The 7,552-nt window shown below is 43.0% G+C and overlaps 1 protein-coding gene across 16 annotated transcripts in view; it reads right to left on the minus strand.

The window, feature by feature from the left end:
* Nucleotides 1–5,476, minus strand: part of LOC134209193 (proline-rich protein 36-like) — a 182,387-nt gene extending 176,911 nt beyond the window's left edge. For 10 of the 16 annotated variants that reach the window (XM_062685176.1, XM_062685179.1, XM_062685180.1 and 7 more), the window contains exon 1: nt 4,807–5,476. The gene's annotated coding sequence lies outside the window, so the exon portion shown is untranslated. The remainder of the gene's footprint in view (nt 1–4,806) is intronic. The other 6 variants (XM_062685184.1, XM_062685189.1, XM_062685182.1 and 3 more) reach the window with 1 other exon arrangement.
* Between the last annotated feature and the right edge of the window lie 2,076 nt (nt 5,477–7,552).

Here is a 7,552-nt window from a genome sequence, read left to right on the forward strand (position 1 = left end):
GATCCGTTGGATCACATGTAAATGCCGTAAATTAGTGCGTCAATGCCAGATATGTAACGCGGCACCAAATAAAAATAGTCAACATGTGATACCACCACGACAGGATATGCCTTTGGTTGCCATATCAGTGCTAATGGCGTAAGCCGACCCACTGCGGCAAGGTAACATATCCGAGGGGAAGGATGAATTCGGAAAAAGTATATTGTACTAATACAGATTAGTGCAAACAGCATGCGGTTATCGACTTTGGAATCAGATAACAAGAAAGCAGTTTGTGGATCGAGATGTACGGTTCAATGAACAAGAATTTTCTTTCAAGATGCTCGAAGGTAAAACTTCTTAATATACACAAAGTTGTCCAATGAACAGTGTAGTTCAATAAAATGAGGGCACCATATCTGAAAATTCTGTTGACTCGGAATCGACACCACCACACCCACCACAACTTGACAGGAGAAACTTTAAGATATGTAACTACTCCAAGGCACCGGTAGCGAAATTGGACACGATACGGACGGTTTTGGCCATTGAAAATGCTAGAAGAATAATAATCCATCAAATGGACGTGCGGACAGCATTCCGAAATAGTATATTAGAGGAGAAGGTGTACATGCAGGTATCAGAAGGTGTTCGAGCCAAGCCAGGAGAAGTTTTCCGTTTAGCACAATTTAGACCGATTGGGTTGCAACAATTTATACACATATGACCGGATTTCATCGTACATAAGTGACAACTCGTTTATGATAAGTGTGCTGTTTCGGGTTGCATGTTGAAGCGATGATGCTTGTATGGATTAAAGCAATCTCTAAGAAATTGAAACACAAGGTTCAATCAATTTCTACAAAATCAAGGATTTGTCCGATCACGCTACGATTACTTTTTCTGCGTAAAACATAAGAAAAGCGAGCCTGTTTACATTGTAGTATACGTGGACGATTTGCTAATTGTAACTCAGACACTGAAAACGGTATTGGCCAGATTTGTTTTTCATCGCCGGGTATCTTTCAAGATTTCAGAATGCAGCTGGCAAGGAACATTGGAATCAAGCAAAACGTGTGCTCAGGACATTGTCCAAGGCAGCCGAAATTTGGAGTTGGTCTATCGTTGCACTCAAAACAATGCCTCCTTCACCGGATTCGTGGATGCTGATTATGCCAGTAAAGCATTTCCGAATTTCTCCTTGCTAGTACAGTAACATGTTCATCAAAGAAGAAAGCGACGGTAGCATTATCGAGTTGCTGTTTTAGCGAGTCCATGTGGTATATCGACATCAAATTCCATTTCATTCGAGATGCAGTGACAGCAGCACGAATCCAATTAGTGTATGTTCCGGCTCAACAACAAGAAGCTGATCTACTGATGAAGTCACTAGTAGCACCATCGTTCTTTAATTGGAAATATAGATTGTCAATTGTAGTGGCAGTTGCTTATCAAAGTAGCACTAGGTCTGCTCGCAAATCTATATTTATATCCCATGTTTGCTGGGATTTCCTATGTGCATGGGACAGTTATGCGTAAAACGGCAGTACAGGACCCATAATTAAATAAGCTTGAGATCCGCAAGGTTTATATATACAAAAAGTTGCCGAATTAGCCAAAGGTAGATAGTCAGCAACATACAACTTTGGGTCAGCTCTTGAGTATTAAGGCGGATGACATAATCACGCGCGTGCGTGCGCGAACGCGTCCAAGACAAAAGAATTTCTCTTGCTGATATTCTGCTTTACGAGTGCTTGGACGCGCTCCGCATCGCTCGACGCTTCAGTATGTCATCACCCTAAAACAAAACAATCGCACGGAAACTGATCTAGTCTAGAGTGCGGTGCTGAATAAAAATAGTGCATTAATGACAGTTGGTGCCCCTGGATCAAAGAAACGACTTGAATGACGGCGAATGTGAGCAGTTAGTGGAAGAGAAAAATACAGCATGGGCGAAATTGCTGCAACAGCGCACGAGGGCGATAAACGGGCGCGGAACAGACAAAACCCGATTTTTAGGAGGAAGATCGAGACCGCGAAGAGACGGTGGATTGAAGGTGTCGTGTGTAACATCTACAAAAAGGGTGATAAGCTGGATTGTAGCAACTATCGCGCAATCACATTGCTAAACGCCGCCTTTAAGGTACTCTCCCAAATTTTATGCCGTAGACTAACACCAATTGCAAGAGAGTTCGAGGAGCAGTTCCAGGCGGGATTTATGGGCGAACGCTCTACCACGGACCAGGTGTTCGCCGTGCGTCAGGTATTGCAGAAATGCCGCGAAAACAACGTGCCCACACATCATCTATTTATCGACTGCAAAGCCGTATATGATACAATCGATCGGGACCAGCTATGGCAGCTTATGCACAAACACGGATTTTCGTATAAACTGATACGGTTGATCAAGGCTACAATGTATCGGGTGATGTGCGTAGTTCGAGTTTCAGGGGTACTTTCGAGTCCCTTGGGAAATGCGCAGAGGGTTACGGCAGGGTTTTGATCTTTCGCAACATCGCTTTGGAGGGGGTAATACGAAGGTCAGGGATGGACACGAGTGGTACGATTTTCACAAAGTCCGTCCAGCTACAGCAACAGTTCGCTAACTGGGCGCGTTTTAACTGGACTGTTTTTTAACTGGGCGTTCGCTAACTGGGCCAAAGCCCAGTTAAAAAGCAGTTATCCGTCAAAAAACAACAACAAAGACTCGGTGACGAGGGGACTCTGAATGGTATATTCTTTAAGCTTCATGTAATACACGATCACAACAATGCATCGCGAATTCCCTCGTCAGCCCAGTTAAAAAGCGGCGTTCGTTAACTGGGCTGGTGTTTCAGCCCAGTTAGCGAACGGATGCTGTATTTGGTTTCGCCTGATCAAAAGTCTTGGATTAGCAAGCTATAGTTTTTAATAAATCATTAATTACCAATTATGGCACATAACTTTGAGATGATGGAGGAAGTCTACATTAGACTCGAGAGCAAATCTAACCGGTTCGGACTAGCCATCAACACGTCGAAGACGAAGTACATGATAGGAAGAGGTTCAAGAGAAGACAACGTGAGCCATCCATCACGATTTTGTATTGGTGGTGACGAAATCGAGGTGGTCGAAGAATTCATGTACTTGGACTCACTGGTGACTACCGGAAATGATACCATCAGAGAAATTCGGAGACGCATCATGGCTGGAAACCGTACACACTTTGGACTCCGCAAGACGCTTCGATCGAATAGAGTTCGTCGCCGTACCAAACTATCTACAAAACGCTCATTAGATCGGTAGTCCTCTACGGACACGAGACCTGGACGATGCTCGTGGAGAACCAATGCGCACTTGGAGTTTTCGAAAGGAAAGTGCTGCGTACCATCTATGGTGGGGTGCAGACGGAGGAGGCGAATGAACCACGAGTTGCATGAGCTGTTGGGAGAACCATCCCTCGTTCACACCGCGAAAATCGGAAGAATGCGGTGAGCCGGGCACGAAGCCAGAATGTTGGACAGTAAGGGTTCTTTCTAAAATTACGTAACGCTAAATTTGGTGATTTTGGAACCACACCCTCCCCCTAGTAACACTTTTTGTATGAAAGGTTCATTTTTTTGTATGGATCGTAACACTCGGCTTGACCCCCTCCCTCCCCCTACAGCGTAACGTTATTTGTGAAAGGCCCCTAATCCGGTGAAAATGGTTCTTGACCGATCCGACAGGAACAAGAAGACGAGGTACACAGCAAGCAAGATTACAGCTAGCTTACACTTATTATCGGGTCAAGGAAGGGTATATATAAGTTGTTACGATAACCTACCAGTTACAGGACTTTTACTTAGGTCAAGGAAGTTTGAATGGGAATTAAAATAACATTGGAGCCTTGGAAGTTACTAAGTGGTAATTGAGTGCTATAGCTAATTGAACTTTGTTTTAGTAGTTATCCTTGAAAGCTTGAAATGTTGGTTGCTGTCTAGTAGCCAAAGTGAGATGATTCCAAGTAGAGGCTCCGCTAATAAGCACACTTTTTCCACTTGACGTCGTATGGTGCGGAATGATGAAAGTTCTCGTTCGAATGTTCGTTCCTTTTTGAAGATGTTGATTTAGATACTAATAAAGATACAAAAAAAATCTTTCAACTAACAAACTTTCATACTTTGCTAACCTCTGAAATTATTCATTGGAACAACTGCTATTTTTTTTGTGTTGGATGATAGTGCAAATTAGCAAATTGAAGTCAAAGTTTTTCCTATTCTGCTCGTTTTTTGACAATAAATGAAAATGAGCGGGATGGGAATAACTTCGAGCGACTTCAACCTGCTCATTAGAACTCATAACACAGCTGACCGATACTTCTGATTGACAAGATGAAGTCAAGAGGAATATCTTTTTGGGGTTGGGGGCGGGTTTTTGCGTAACGTAATTAGTGGATCTTTCCTAATAGATTGCTGGGTTTCCATATGACAGATACGCGATAGGCAGGCAGGCAGTATAAATCGTCCACTTTACGGACCCCACCCCTCCTTCAAAGCGTGGCGTAATATTTGGTCGCGTCCTTGTATTCGACAAGATTTCCAATTTCCTCCAGCCTTCTCCATAATCACGATCCACGACCAAACTTCAGCGATTAACACTACAATAGAAAACATCCCGACAAACGACCGGCGCATTGAGAGGGACATCAGTCGACGGATTTTCATTTTGACAATTCCTCCTCACTACCGATGGAGGATTGGAATCTGTAACCAGTGGTGCTGGTGAATCTCAAAAATCGCTACCCCACGGGACAGTGACTTCGATTATGATGATAGGAGTTAAATTAGGTTGTCCAGTTTGTCTCACCTTCTTGCACTCCGTGGGCTCATTCCAGTCGCAAATCCGACACCGCTTTCGTATTCCTTTGCTTAATGATTCCTGTGGATTTCTTTTTCGCTAATAATAATCTCATGAACCACTAGAATAATATTCTTCCGCGTTTATCATCATTTTGTACCACACTCGAATCTTATTCCACTTGTTAGCCACTTCCTTTGATCTTCCACTTCTGGCTGGTTCCTTTTTCTTCCTTTTCTTTGCCCGACTTTCAAACGGTGGTCACTTCTGCGGGTTGCTGGCGATCGGAACAAGAAAACGTTCACCACCGTCCTCTGACTGGATTGGTTTCTTCGAGGACGATTTTCTGCAACTTCACACACAAAACACTTCGCTCCGCGGTCGATTCGACTGCCTGCGATGCAGAAGGCAAAACCAACGACGACGACGACACAATTGCGGCTCGATTTTCACGCCCGCTACTTTCCGCACCCGGTAATCCGGTAGTCGGTTCGATCAGCGACACCCGGAACCCGTTCCGGAACCGTTTTCCGGACCGAAATCGCACCGTTTTTACGCAACAATACGCGCGACAAGCACTCGCGTTTCGACCACGGCTCCGCAAAAGTTGGCCATTTTGAAAAATTTTCCAACCATCGTTCCCTCTCCTGCTTCTGCTGCTGCTTCTGAACGAGTTCGATTCGAACAACCGTTTGCGGTACTCTTTCCGCTCGACAATTGCCACTCTCTTCGCACTAATGAGTTTCGGTTTGGAAGTTGGTTTTCTGCCAAAATGCGTACCGTTTTCGCAGGTCACGAGCGTGTGTTTACTTACCACTACAGACGCAGAAGGCGGCAGAGCAAGGGAGAAAGCAAGCAAAACAGGTAGCTTTATTTGCGTTGGAAAGAAGAGGATGGGTGGAAATCATGGTACTGGGAACGGCCACCTTGCTACTAAATGGCGCTGTCGTAGCTTCCACTTTAGCCGAGACTTAAACCTTGTTGAATTCAAGCGAACGAGGGACCTGTACGCACACGGTTAGAAAAAAGTACCTAATTTAGGTATTTTTGCCTTTCTCGTGCACGGTTAGAAAAAAGTTTCTAATTTTAGGTACTTTTTTGTATTCCCCTCGTATCTCTCTCTTCTCTTTGTTGTCTGGATAAAATGAAAAGAAAAACCACTCAACAAGGACAGGGAAGTGTGGGAACCAAGGGGTGGGTCGCTGAGCACAATTCAAATTTTGTTCATTTGAATATTTGTGCCTCGGTGTGCCGCAATGTGCCACATTTTGTGGATTGACAAAAGTACTGCCCGAATAGAAAATACAATAGATTTACATTAAAATATCATAAAATTACAATACATTTTATTGATGAACATTCAGTTCTATTGTTCTTCTATTGTACCAATTAAATTGCCTTATTGTTGTTCCAATAAACGAACAATAAAATCTATTGGCAGAAAAATGTTGACAATAGAATTACAATAAATTATATTGTAATGGCAAAAACTTGTTCGAGAAAAAAACGATTTTTTTATTGTTACGGTAACTAACAACCCCTATTTTCTATTGTAAAACAGCCATTTACAATAGGATTTATGGTGGAAAACAATATTCTTAATTGTTATTCTATTGTGAGCAACAATAGAGTTTATTGTTATTACAATTCAATTTAAACTTTTTTTATTCGGGTGATAAAACGACAGATTTGGGCAGCACCGTTCGAGCATAAACCACAGAGAACAGACATGGATGCTTGAACAAAATTTCGTTTAAAACGTGTGTAAAGATTTAAATCGCACCTCGGCGCCGCCAACGCAGGCTGCCCGACATAAAAAGTCAATCTCACTAAGCGATGGCGTTGGCATACACTACACAAACAATGTAGTGCTGCCACCTAGGAGCGAGCCTAGGAGCAATTCGGATTGAACACTAGCGCTAAAAAGCAAAACACGGCAAATTTTAACCACATTCATCAGCACACTAGCACCGCGCAACGGAGGCATAACGACATACTTAAAATTGACCAGTACAAACTTTTACACAACCACGCGAATGAAGATGAACGTCTGTTCTCTGTGGCATAACGACATACTTACAATTGACCAGTACAAACTTTTACACAACCACGCGAATGAAGATGAACGTCTGTTCTCTGTGCATAAACAAACTTCTGTCAAATGTAATGTCGTTTTCGGTTATAGGCGAATTTGAGTAAAGCTCATCGATCATTTCGACATCTGGTGGTCGTCACAAGAACCACGAAAAAAGTGTCGTTGGGCAAAAAAGTGCATTGGCAGCATACGGAGGGAGAACGATTTTCGCGTTTTCTGGTTAATACAACCATTTATGAAAGCTGAAATAGTCGCAAATTGGAAGAAAATTTTGTTTTCTTTGGGATGAGCTTTCATCCGGTGGGTGCTTGCATATGATTTTTCCGATTAAATAGCACATCTCTTGCAGTGCCTCCACCGCACTATCTTGGTTATGAATTCCCGGATTTTTAATTCGCGGCTTATTTGGGTGGGATTTGTCTTTAATAGCTGCTTAAAGAATGTAAGAAGCCATTGCCAGTGGAAAACATGTGACAATATACCAAAAAGTGAAGTAAATTTTATGGAGAAATTTTGATTTTGAATGTAAATAATGGCTTCTGACGACTTTTCTCCCAAACTCTCGCAGCGCACTCTACCATTGGATCCTTCTCGAATTCGCCTATTGCTGGGTCGAACCTAGTTCTGCCACGGATCCACTCTAACAACTGTCAAAACGTT

The sequence above is a fragment of the Armigeres subalbatus genome, chromosome 2 (genome assembly GCF_024139115.2).
Source record: "Armigeres subalbatus isolate Guangzhou_Male chromosome 2, GZ_Asu_2, whole genome shotgun sequence".
Taxonomy (NCBI): domain Eukaryota; kingdom Metazoa; phylum Arthropoda; class Insecta; order Diptera; family Culicidae; genus Armigeres; species Armigeres subalbatus.